At 39.7% G+C, this 12,794-nt stretch overlaps 1 protein-coding gene across 2 annotated transcripts in view; it reads right to left on the bottom strand.

Moving 5' to 3' along the window:
* Positions 1–12,794, bottom strand: part of FAF1 (Fas associated factor 1) — a 250,018-nt gene that overhangs the window by 104,999 nt on the left and 132,225 nt on the right. The gene's annotated exons all lie outside the window — the stretch shown is intronic.

Raw genomic sequence — 12,794 nt, 5'->3', positions numbered from 1 at the left:
GTATCCTTTCTTAAACGATGCACTTTGGTTCTCTAGATCTATACATCATGCCAAACAGTTCTACCTAGTGACCTCATTACTTCTATATAGGTGGTCTGCACTAAGTTCATGCATTTGTCAAAATCAGAAGTGCAATCATTCATTCAACATTTTCTCCTGTTCATTTATATTTCTCTTAACCAGAGGTGGCCAGACAGGCAGGACAATGGGCGAGGGATAGGGAGAGGTTATCACCACTGAGTGGTGACTGAGAGAAAGGGAAGGCAATTCCCAAACCATTACCAGTTGAGGATGCAAGACAGTGGTGGAGGCAGGGGTGTTTGTATATGTTATGCATACAATGTGTTTGTATATGTTATACATATGTTGTACATTTACAAATATGTATAGTTGGAGGCAAGCACCACACAGATTTACAGCTGCTAAAGAAGTGCTTAAAGAACAATGGAACCAGTTTTACTGCACACAATTCCCACAACCTTTTGAACCCTCTCGCCTTCATGGAGAGTCTATTTGGAAAAAGCCAGATTGTGGAGACTGAAAGCCAGTAACAACAACAGCTATGGTGACAAGGAAGTGTCCTAAATAGTTGAGAGGAAAGGTTATGTAGTGTCTGGGAAACTGTAGGGAGACAGGTATTGACAGGCTAGATCCTTCCATATTGTCCTAAAGCTCCCACAAGGGTGAGGCTAACTAGAAACTATGGAAACTTGTACCTGTGTAGTAGGCAGTAGCTTGCAAATAACGTATAGTCACACTGTAAAAAAAGGTGCTGACAATTTATACTCCTCATTCCCCTCACACACATACATATAGGATTGTATCCAATGGTTTCCTTCCACAAGCAGGACACCTCTAGTACATCAAATTTTCCCTTTCTCCACCTGCCTCCCCCCCACTCCTGCATGTGCCCCAAATACTCTGGAGCAGATTTCAGAGGCACGTTAGGGCTGCAGGGGGAAAGAGGGGAAAGGAAACGCCTGTTGCACAAGTGGAAGTCCACTGGGATAACGCTGGATTTAGCCCATAGCAGTTTTTCTTTGTATAGCGTAGTTCAGTTCATGCTTCGACTGGTGGGGAAGCCAACAAAAACTTACTTGCTTGCATACGGACATACTTTCTGTACCTAGTCAATTCTAAGTTAAGTTTGCCAGAATTAACTGAAATTCTTTGCAAAGAGTGAATTAAGGGAATATTACATGAAAATCCAATTATTTCCCTCATACACTTATAGCAGTTCTTTAACAGTTACTGAAAAGCTGTACTTTGTACAGGAAAAGGTAACTACAATATTGAAAAGTAACATTAGTGTTACATTTAACTTGTCTAATGGTTGGGATTTTAAAAACATCTATTTCTAGGTTTCCCACCCCCACCCCCACCCCCACCCCCACCCCCTGGACTACAAGTGGACACGTAAGTCTTTTGGATTAATAAGAAGCTGTACAAACATGTCTTTGTAGGATAAAAATACACATATTATTAAGACACAGAAATGAAGTGTAGTCTCTCATAAACTGTTTACTATAGTAACAATTTAAAATGATTTGACAAAATGCTGTATTTAAAACATGAGAAAAATTCTACCTTTCTGGTCACTTTGTTGGCTAATCCAAAGCCTACCAAGTATGCTTGAAATACTCTGTTTTTATCCTCAAGTCAGGGTGTTTTTAATCACATGTGCTAGAATTCATAAAAGCCTTAATTTGCTTCAGGTTAAAGCAAGCTGATTAAGTGTGCTAGCTAACCAAGTGAGTGTTGACCTGCCTGGACTAGCCTGCTGCCACATTCTTGTAGCAAGGTTAAATTGCAGTTTAGTCACAATTTTAAAAATCACAGAGTTAAAAGGAAATGACTATTTTGGAATAAATGAAATATTAAAGCAGACATTCAGGTCAAGCTCAATTATCAGTGAAACTCTTTCATACATAACACAGAATCTACACTCGCCTTTGTAATGCTGGCACTGCCATTTTATATCACATGCTTCATTCAGTATGTTATTGGAATGTAGTACTGAAAAATAAACTTCCATTGTGAGATTTTGCATATATCTAAGCTTTCTAAGCAGTACATTAAAAGAAAAGTGATGGTGATAAACACATTCCAGTAGAGGTGTGGTGATGGCCAACTAACTAAATCCAAGGTCTTACACTCGATGGCTTCCCCCAGTTTTACACTGTTTTTGAAGGGCAGAGTATTGGATAAGGAAAACCAGATGAACAAGTCACTGGCCACTTGACATCCCTGTGTTTCCTAACATTAATGGACAAGGCAATAGTTAAGATAAAGAGGTCAGCATCATTTTTTACTCATACCTCTAGGAGGTTTTGAATAGAAAGGGGGAAAGCATGAATTTCCATAGGAGTACCCCATAGGCCAGCCTTCCCCAACTGGGTGCCCTCTAGATGTGTTGGACTACAACTCCCAGCATTCCCCAGATAGCTATGCTGGGAGTTGTAGTCCAACACATCTGGAGGGTGCTTGTTTGGGGAAGGCTGCCATAAGCATTAACACTGGGAGTTGTTAGACACCTGATACAGTCCCTGTATATTTATATGAATGTTCTAGAGACAATATAAACTTTAATTCAATTTCATTTTTTAAAACATTTTTAATTGAATAAAACATTTTACCCCACCTTTTCATCTAGGGACACCCCCCACCAAAGCAATTACCATCATCAATGATTTTAAAAACTATCATAAAAATGACAATAAGATACATAGCCAAACTCTAGAGTCTAGATCAAGGATGCAGAACCTCCAGCTCACAGGCCTAATCCGGCTGCGGAGATTCCACATCTGTCCCGCGAAGCCTGCTTGGGATCCTCCAGGGAGCAGGGCTTAGCCTCCAAGCCCCGCTTCCTGGAGGAATTCCCCATGGAAGAATCTCTGCTCTTATGCACTAGAACATACATTTCAATGGCAGTAATGGGATTATTTCCACATAATTATAAATTTCGGATTAGACATAAATCAATAGAGAATCAGTTAAGTCCACTACAGTGTTGCTCGCCCAAAATCAGAGTTGTTTTGAAGGTCAAGTTAGGGCAGCGAAGTGCTTCAAAGAGAGTAGAAGCTTGCAAAATTTCCCAAATGAACAGAAAATATGAGAGAACTTGCTCCGAGCACATTACCAAGGTGACTGAATACACATTATCAAGGTGACTGAAAATCTCTTGGGTCACAACTATTGCCAAGACAATCCATTTGACAATCATTCACTTTTATTTTATTTATTTATGTATTCATTTAATTTCTATACCACCCGATAGCTGACGCTCTCTGGGTGGTTCACAAAAATTAAAACCACAAGGTGCAGCATAAAACAACATAAAATATGAAAGCTTAAAACCACAATATAACAGTACAACCAGAATAAAACCTAGCAGCAATGCAGAAATTTAAAATACAGATTTAAAACACCAGAGCTAAAAGACTAGGAACCGAAAATGCGAAAATACTGGGAAAATAAAAACGTCTTCACCTGGTGCTGAAAGGAGTACAATGTAGGCACCAGGCAAACCTCTCTAGGGAGCTCATTCCACAGCTGGGGTGCCTTAATAGACAGGGCCTTGTTCTTACACTAGTACCTTATACTCTGTCAATCAGCTAGTCTCCTGCATAAGTAGGAGATTATCATGCTGACATGCTGTTTAAAAATATAGATCTTCTTTTCCAATTTGAAGCCATAAAAGGTAGCTTGAAAACAGCATAACCTGTACGCAGAACACATCATGCGATGTGCTGGGCTTGATGAAGCCAAGGCTGGAGTCAAAATTGCTGGAAGAAACATTAACAATCTCAGATATGCAGATGATACCACTTCGATGGCTGAAAACGAGGAGGAGCTGAGGAACCTTATGACGAAGGTGAAAGAAGAAAGTGCACAAGCTGGGTTGCAGTTACACCTCAAAAAAACCAAGATTATGGCAATCAGCTTGATTGATCACTGGCAAATAGAGAGAGAAAACGTGGAGGCAGTGACAGACTTTGTATTTCTAGGCGCAAAGATTACTGCAGACGCTGACTGCAGCCAGGAAATCACAAGACGTTTACTTTTTGAGAGGAGAGCAATGACAAATCTTGATAAAATAGTTAAGAGCAGAGACATCACACTGATAACAAAGGTCTGCATAGTTAAAGCAATGGTATTCCCCATAGTAACCTATGACTGCAAGAGCTGGACAATAAGGAAGGCTGAGCGAAGGAAGATAGATGCTTTTGAACTGTGGTGTTGGAGGAAAATTCTGAGAGTGCCTTGGACTGCAAGAAGATCAAACCAGTCCATACTCCAGGAAAGAAAGCCAGACTGCTCACTTGAGGGAATGATATTAAAGGCAAAACTGAAGTACTTTGGCCACATAATGAGAAGACAGGATACCCTGGAGAAGATGCTGATGCTAGGGAAATTGGAAGGCAAAAGGAAGAGGGGCCGACCAAGGGCAAGATGGATGGATGATATTCTGGAGGTGACGGACTCGACCTTGGGGGAACTGGGGGTGGTGACGGTTGACAGGAAGCTCTGGCGTGGGCTGGTCCATGAAGTCACGAAGAGTCAGAAGCGACTGAACGAATAAACAACGAACAGCAATCACAAGCATTATGTACGTATCAGCTGAAAGAGAGCTGGGAGAAATTTTTAACTATAATGTATGTATCTAGCAATATATGTATAATAGGCCCAAGTAGAAACGAATACGCCAGACCTTTTTTTAATTAAAAAGTGTCTGCACAAAATAAACATTTCTCTTTACTCAACCATAAGGAAAAGGAGGCTGCTTTTCAAACTTCAGCAGGTTGTCCTGATAAACATTGGAAACCGGAGAGAAAAAATTGTTTAGTTATAAACCAAACATACTGGAAGGTACTGAGATGAAAAGTGATCATGTCAAGGGGCACACAGTGTCACTGATGAAGAACTCTCAGCAACTGGAGAAGACAGGAAGGTCTGGAAGTGTTTACAAATTATTTTATTCATCCTACTTTTTACTGCATTTTGTGTACATTTGCAATTACAAAGGGCTTAAGAACATCAGCATCTGTTCCATATTCATATATTTCTAACGCTTTATTTATATATTTAATATTTGTTTCCAGTCTTAAGAGTTGTTATTTTGAAAATTGGGCTATACATTTTCTAAATCAATATAGTGGAGACATGCCAAGCAGAAGTGAATAGGTCTATTGATTTCAAAAGCTAGTGAACTGGTTCAGGTTTCCATGGTGGCAAGGCCAAAAAGACACATTGGCTGTGTTCAGACGTCATAGTAATGAGCCTAGTCTGCCCTTGGGCTTGCATGTTCCCCCTCCCCTCTCATCCTTTCGTGCAGGTGTATTTGTTTCTGTTTTTGATTCTTCTTGTGTCACCTGAACCCAACGAACTGTGGTTAATCTTTTTTGTGGTTAATTTATTTGCGTGTAACAAGCCAACTTCCTCACAGTTTATGAGACTGTCTTGTTCCAACAAACCATAGTTAAGATTAACCAGAGTTTTGGGTTCAGCTGTAACACTAAACTGTGATTAATTAAAATAGAAAGCAAATGCCAGTGCCAGAGGAGGAGGGGTGAGTGCATAAGTCGGGGGGGGGGCGGTAGGCTTGTTCCCATCACGATAAACCATGGCTTATCTTTTTGTGACATCCAAACACAGCCAATCTCATAGCTCTCAAAAGAGCATGATATTCCACTGAAATAATTTCAATGCTTTGTTTGGTTTGCATTAAAAAACAATTAGTTTTATCTTTTCACTGGGGGTGAACTTATTTTTATAATAATTTTTATAACTTATATATTACAATTTTCAAAACAACACATAATATGTCAGCCATTAACTTTTTATTTTAAACACTAACTGGATGGAAAGGGAAAAACCACTAAGGTAGCGTGTGTTCACGTACCACTAGCAATAATGCTTACTTTATCCCCTCATAAAGTGCTGCTGAGATAATTACTGCTGACAGATTTATTCAAGGTTCATTTCACTTTTTCTCTAGTTTTTCTCTAGTTAGAAGTGCAGCAGAGCCCATGGGAAGATCCACCCCTCACACCTGTTAAGTTTCTTCATGTTACTAGGGCCAGTTTGGACATGTCACTTCGAATTAGCATTGTACAAAGGCACTAAGTGTGACAATTACTTATCACAGGTTTAACTTAGAGGAAGTGAGAGGAGGAGGAGAAAAGTTTCTAATTCAAGTCCGAGAACAGTGTCCGAAAATGTAATTTAAGCCCTTTAATACAGGTTGCATGAAATTCATTCGGAGATTTGCAGAAAGGTTCCCATGGTAGATGTCTGAACAATGATGAAGATTAATATAAAGAATTAATCTACAGTTACAATGTCTTGTTTTAGACAAATACAATTAAAGAAAAAAGCTTAGTTGGACGTTTATAGCTGTTACGTTGCCTGGCATTCTTCCTTCTTATATTCTGATGTCATATACAGTAACCTGCAAGCCCAATCCATACTTAAGGCCTGTTTGTATACATGCTAGATAGAGAATCCCCTTTTGAGTTCTGCTATTATGAAAGGGGAGTGCCAAAGGTTTTAGGTATTTCAGCTCCTTCAAGGCACCAGTGTGTATATTAGTAAAGCACAGGCCAAATCAACTTTTAGGAAGAACAGTAGTAAGAATTTAGATTCTGCCAATTTTTGCAAGAGTAACAATGCAATCCTATGCATGTATTCCACTGATATGAATGGGACTTACTCCCAAGTAATTGTGCACAGGATTGCAGCCTAAGTGGATCAGATAAGAAAATGCAATGGTTACGTTTGGACCACATTACAATGAGAGCAAAATCCCTCCAACACCCCAAGAATAGATGGCCTACACTCTGCCAACTGATAGCGCCTGGGGAGTGCAACATGGAGGCACTTCCTCCACACACAACCCACCTGCCATAGTCACAGACCCTTTGCTAGCATTTATTAACAACCTCACGTAATTATTGGCCTGATGTGCAGCAGGAAAATCAGACCACTTTCCCTACTCTAGAAGTGGGTGTGGTGAATGAAGTTGGGAAAAGACTAGAACTGTCCATCTCTCTTCCCCTGCTTATCAGACTTGACAGACCTTAAGCTAGTTACTTAAAAACACCACAGTGAATATTTTGTTTAATGAAAATCTTTTAAAATCTTAAAAAGTGAAAAAAATCCCATGCCCCTCCCCCAAATAAATCCACAGCCACATATGACACTTGGAAGTTGGGGAAAATTACAGACATAAGAGTGGAACCTGATGAAGTATCAGTTGCCATGAGGCTAATCGTAGCTCTCAAGTTAATTAATTTTCACGGGCACTTTTTTCCCTATAGTTTTTCCTTTTTCATTAGTCTCTTCTCAACCTGAACCCCAGGCCAATTGAAAGCACTGTGGATTCTTCCTTAAGATTTCTAGTTCAGGCAGAGAAAATACTTTCCCATCATAGTGACCTTAATGTGCTCTGACAAAGCAACAGTACATGAACTTCATGTTTGCCACAACCTGCACTCTTTAATTTAGCAAATGCCCTTTACTCATAGGCTAGCAAATAATGACACATTTCCCAATTTTCTAGTTCTTCAGCATTATTTCCCCTTATTACACAGCAGTTAATTCATATGAATGCCAAATTGTTCAAATGGATTTGTTAATGAATACACCTGTGAAAAGGAAACACTCTGATCCAAAATACATGTAAATGGCCTGAAGCAAATGAGTAAAATACAACCTCCATAAGCTGAAATTTACTGAAGTGGAATAAAAGAAGTGAATCATAGCAGGGCACCAGATCGAGAAAAATTATACACTTAACTCTTTAGGAATTGCACCACAAATCGTGAATGTCCTGTATCAGGAATTGTGAAATAATGACAGTGTGACTCACAGTCTATGAGCTTTGTTTTAGATTAAGCTTAATATTTCATCAAATTTCACAGGCCAACATACAGCTAAATATGTGCCCCACAAACCACTTAGCTATAGAGTTTGCACTTAAACTATATGAAACTAGGGAGAGAGAAAAGGTAACATAGTTTTAATCAATGTGCTGTGACTTTGGCAGCTACTACAGAGGAAATCCCTGCAGCAGTGTTTCATTTGAAGGCACCATTATACTGGGATGGATTGATCTCCCAGCTTGTGGAATCACATTAATCCTCACAGGACCCTGATTTTCATTGCATAGATGAGGACCAACGTGGGATGACCAGATCTCCCTCTCCACTCCACCCTACAGCTTCAGGATTATTGAGCATGACGATGCTAGCGAAATATTTATTCTATGAGAAGAATGATAAATAACTACCATCGCTACTACCACTACCACCAATATGGCATCAATATGCATTGTGTTTTACAAAATATAAGAGAATAGAGGGTTTACAATCATTCATTCAACAATGGGAGACAGAGGAAGAAAGGGGTGACTGGTATAAACAGGGAAAGAATATGTGATGGTTTCAGTTTCTCATACTTAGGCTTAGTTACAGAAGGCCATGGGGAATAGATGATTGTGTATAATAAAAAACAGATAATAAAATAATAAAACCGATAACACAATATAAAGGAAGTAAGTAGATGTTTTTATTTCTGACTTTGCTCTGCTTACAGATATCAGGATAAAGAAAAAAGAAAAAGGAATCTACTTTATATTCACAAATAATATCAACCAACCACTTGGCATGATGATGGTCTGTGGTGGGATGCCATTTACCTCACTGCATTAGAAAACGCTGGATGGCAAACAAAAAGAGTTACGGGATATTTTTTCAGTGCTATATAATTCCTTGGCAAACTCCAAGCAATCGTGTTACCAACGGATGGATTCAACAAATTATTCCAACCCTAATGGGCCTTCTGGGGTGCCTTTTCCCTTCATGATATAATTATTCATGAAACTAGCCTCAAATGTAATGAGATTTTTGCACTGTTGGCCCATCATTATGCATGGCACTAGTGGCATTTTATCAACAAAAACGTATGGCAACAGGTAATTTGCCATGTATTCACTTAATGTTACTTAAAGTTCCTTAATCTTTAAAATGTACATTTTTCTAAAGTAACTAAAAGCTCTTGCACATAAAGCTCTCTGTGCATTGCCTAACAGCTACCCAGTGCCAATATTATAAAGGTTAAAATATGCCATTTGTTCAAAATAGCTCCTTTAATATTCAGAGCAGACTAGACGGGTTTTTTTTCAGGCATCCAATAAAAAATGCATTAGTTTTATAATTGTACAAGACTGTGTGTAAAGTTTTCCTAATATAGCAAACCAACATTTCAGCAACAATAAACATTCTTTCTTACAATATCTTTGTTCTTTACTTTGCATGGAATTAACACATTTATCTCAGCCACTATAGCCTGTTTGTGTTCCTCTCCCCAATCTATTTATTTTGTCCTATTTATTTAACTATGCAGAACATTTAACTATGTAGTCACACATCAACACCTTAAAAGTTGGCTGAAAATACTGGAAGTATATTATGCTTTCCACCATCATTGCAAGTTATGGAAGACCAGCATGTGAACTTGTAGTTTGCTAATGGAAGGTTGATTTGTGCCTTACGTTGCTTTATCAAGGTCCCTCATCACACAGAATGTTCAAGTTAATCCCAGCAGAAGCCCTGTTCAGATCTTGCTGCGAGGATGAGAACTGACTGCACACTGGCATGTATGGGGTAAGGCCAGTATGCATGGCTCCATGTCCCCATCACTTTATGAACCCTGTTCAGACTTAACGCCTGAACAGGACTAATATAATTCCTCATACTAGCAAAGTGGGTGTTGAGTGTCTCACTCACTTGCAGTCAAATAGAGGGCACTGTAGGAAAGAATCTATACTGAAAGCAGAGACCACCTAACACTAGGCCACCTAACACTAGGGGTAGGCAATGCTTCGCTCGTGAGCCCCAGTGTGCCTTCAGGCTCTCTTATTGGCACCTGCTGAGGTATCCTACCCCTCCTACTTAAAACAACAACAACAAATAACAAAACTTATTACTGGCAGCTGTGATTGCTTCTAAGCAAGTGAGGATCTCTAGCTGCTCCCATCTTCTTTTCCCAGGAATGCCTTTGGCCCACATATGGGGCTCAGAGACATTCTTAGGAAATGAAGATGGCAGGAGACAGCAGACCAATGCTTTTACCTGCAATGTCCCCATTTTGTGGTGGTGCCCACAACAGTTTCTCAAATTGCCAAATGTGCCAAAAAAGATTGTCTACCCCTGACTTACACCAAACAGCAGGGGCAGAGGACTGCACATGCAAGCTGCCAGGGAGCCCTAAGCCAGCTGGGGTGGAGGTCAGTGCTTTCTTTCCCCTTTAGCTTGGGTCTTAAAAGCAATGTTTTTTTTTTTTTTTAATCAGTTTTTAGTTTTGCTTACAATAGTTGTATATTATTGTTTTTATTATTTTACTGTAAATCACCTCAAGCACTGATTGGGTGAGTTTGCATGACAGCATCAGGGTTTTTCAACCCATGTGCAGCCACCATTTTGAATATGCAACCCGCAATGTGTCATGCGAACCGAGTCATCATGGTTCCGAACTGAGCCAACAACCCTTGCATAACCCTACTAGTAATCGAGGGTTATGTGGGGGTTGTTTAGCCCTCGAAAACCTACGATGGCCAGGTCACGCAACATGCTGCTACCCCCGATTGGGAGCTGTATGTTCAAAACAAACAACACACACCCAGCACACATCGCAGCTCATCATGGGTTAAATAGGTCACTGAGTGCCAGGCCAACTCAGAAACACATTAAATAAATGAATAACAGAAGTGATGGGAAAGGGAACTGGATGGAGGATGTGCACCCTGTGAGGTATAACCTATGGATCCTATTCCCGTTCCTCACAAGGAACCTTTAACTTGTGAAGGGGAGTGCTCCTTCAGGCTTAGAAGACTACAGAGGAAGGGAAATTGGCCTCAGAGGACGTATGCCCTCAGATGTGAATTCTCCAAACTCAATTTTCTTGTCCCGCAGGATCCTTTGAGCTCTGAGAGAGATTGTCTATGGGGGAAGGAGAACTGTCCTTCAGAAACATACTTTCTCCATGTCTAATGCCCCCTCCTTACCCATTTATTTTTTCCATGGCTCTCCACGTGTTAAAACCTAAGAAACTGACAGGCAAGTCAAAATAAATATCACACTACTTTGTTCTACAACTTGTGTGGTACTATAAGTCCACTTCATGAATCCATGGTTTTTCCACATGAGGCTAACACTTCCATAGTAAATATCTCAAACTAAATACTCTGGTTTGCATGATACGACAGCCCACTGTGGCTTAATTTACCTGCGGGGCCTGTTGCATTGTGTTGGGCGCCCAGCTTGGCATGTAATGTGAACCCAGGTGGTAGGGCTTATTAAGGTCTAACCCTCAAACACCCCCTGCTACCTGGGTTTGCATGTGCCTGGCATTGGTTTGTGCAAACCATTTGTGTGCAGCTTGACTTCTACCATTTGACTTTACAGTAACATACAAAGTTAGATGCAGCCTTTTACTTTAGAGGAAGTGTACAAGTAAATGATGCTTGCATTCTGCAAGCATAGATAGGCGTTTGCAGCCTCTACTGCAAATCCCTTTCAGGGATGATTCAAGTGCGTGAATGGAGCAACACAAATCTCACAGCTCAACATCCCATCACATCATTTTGTTTGGTCTGTGATGATACTCTATTATTAGATAACATTCATGTCCTGACTTTTTAAATTTTAAACTGCCCTGTTTTGCAACTTTCATAATAATTAGAGCATTTTGGGTTATGCGCCAAATTTCATATTCTTAGTAGTATGGGAGTAGTTTAACTATTTGGATGTCTACAACACCTCCTTTTAAAGAGCAACTGCACAAATGTCCTCTCAGTCTTACCAGTGATTTGGGATATCTTGGGCTGCCTGTATACAAAATTACTCAGCTTAGTGATATACAAGTAACGTGACTATTTTAAAGTATACTTTTACCACCTGTCTTTTCAGGGAGAGATGAATAAATGCCCCATTTTCAGATTTTTGTAGTAGTTAGAATATCTTATTGTTTATGGATTGATTTGATTTGTACCCTGCCTTTCTACCAAGAAAAATGGCACTCAAAGAGACTTAATATCTTGTCCTACATGTACACCAGATTTCAGCTTTCTGGGTAATGTGGAAGTCATTTAAACATTTACAGGTACTGTTTGATTCCCTTGTTATGACTGAAAGATGTACAAATGCCAAGCTGCTTTTTGTTTGTTTGTTTTGCTTTAGTAATCAAGGTTTCTTTGAGTATGTATGTACCAAATTTCAGCTTTCTAAATCATGTGAAAATATTGCAATGAAACCTAAGCATCTTTTTGGCTATAACAACTCTCCATGTTGGATTCCTGCAGATCTTCTATAGAACTAGTGTATGCTAAGGGTTTTTTTCCCCAGAGTTCTGAGATGTAAATTTCAATTCTGTGAGAATGAAGATTAGAGAGCCACTATTAAACAAACACAAATGACAAAGGAAGAGATTGTTATACCATTCATCCCTATTACATTTACATAGAGTAGCTTTCCCCAACATAGTGCCCACCAGGTATTTTATACTGCAACTCCCATCAGCCCCTGCCAGGATGGCTGGTGGTCAGTGATTATAGGAGTTGCAGTTCAAAACATCTGGAGGGCACCACACTGGGGAAGGCTGATGAAGTTTGGGACTGGGACAGAGTACTTTTTTGTCATGGTATGTATAGAACTCTGGCTAACCTTAATTTGTCTAGGTCTACATAAACATATATATTCATATGCGTGCCTGTGGCTGTTATGTTTCAATTTGCA

Source organism: Heloderma suspectum, chromosome 4 (genome assembly GCF_057233095.1).
Source record: "Heloderma suspectum isolate Gila_16-S chromosome 4, 16-S_ref, whole genome shotgun sequence".
In the NCBI taxonomy this organism is placed as follows: domain Eukaryota; kingdom Metazoa; phylum Chordata; class Lepidosauria; order Squamata; family Helodermatidae; genus Heloderma; species Heloderma suspectum.
The sequence above is the reverse complement of the archived record's forward strand: the minus strand, read 5'-3'. Positions and strand labels throughout refer to the sequence as shown.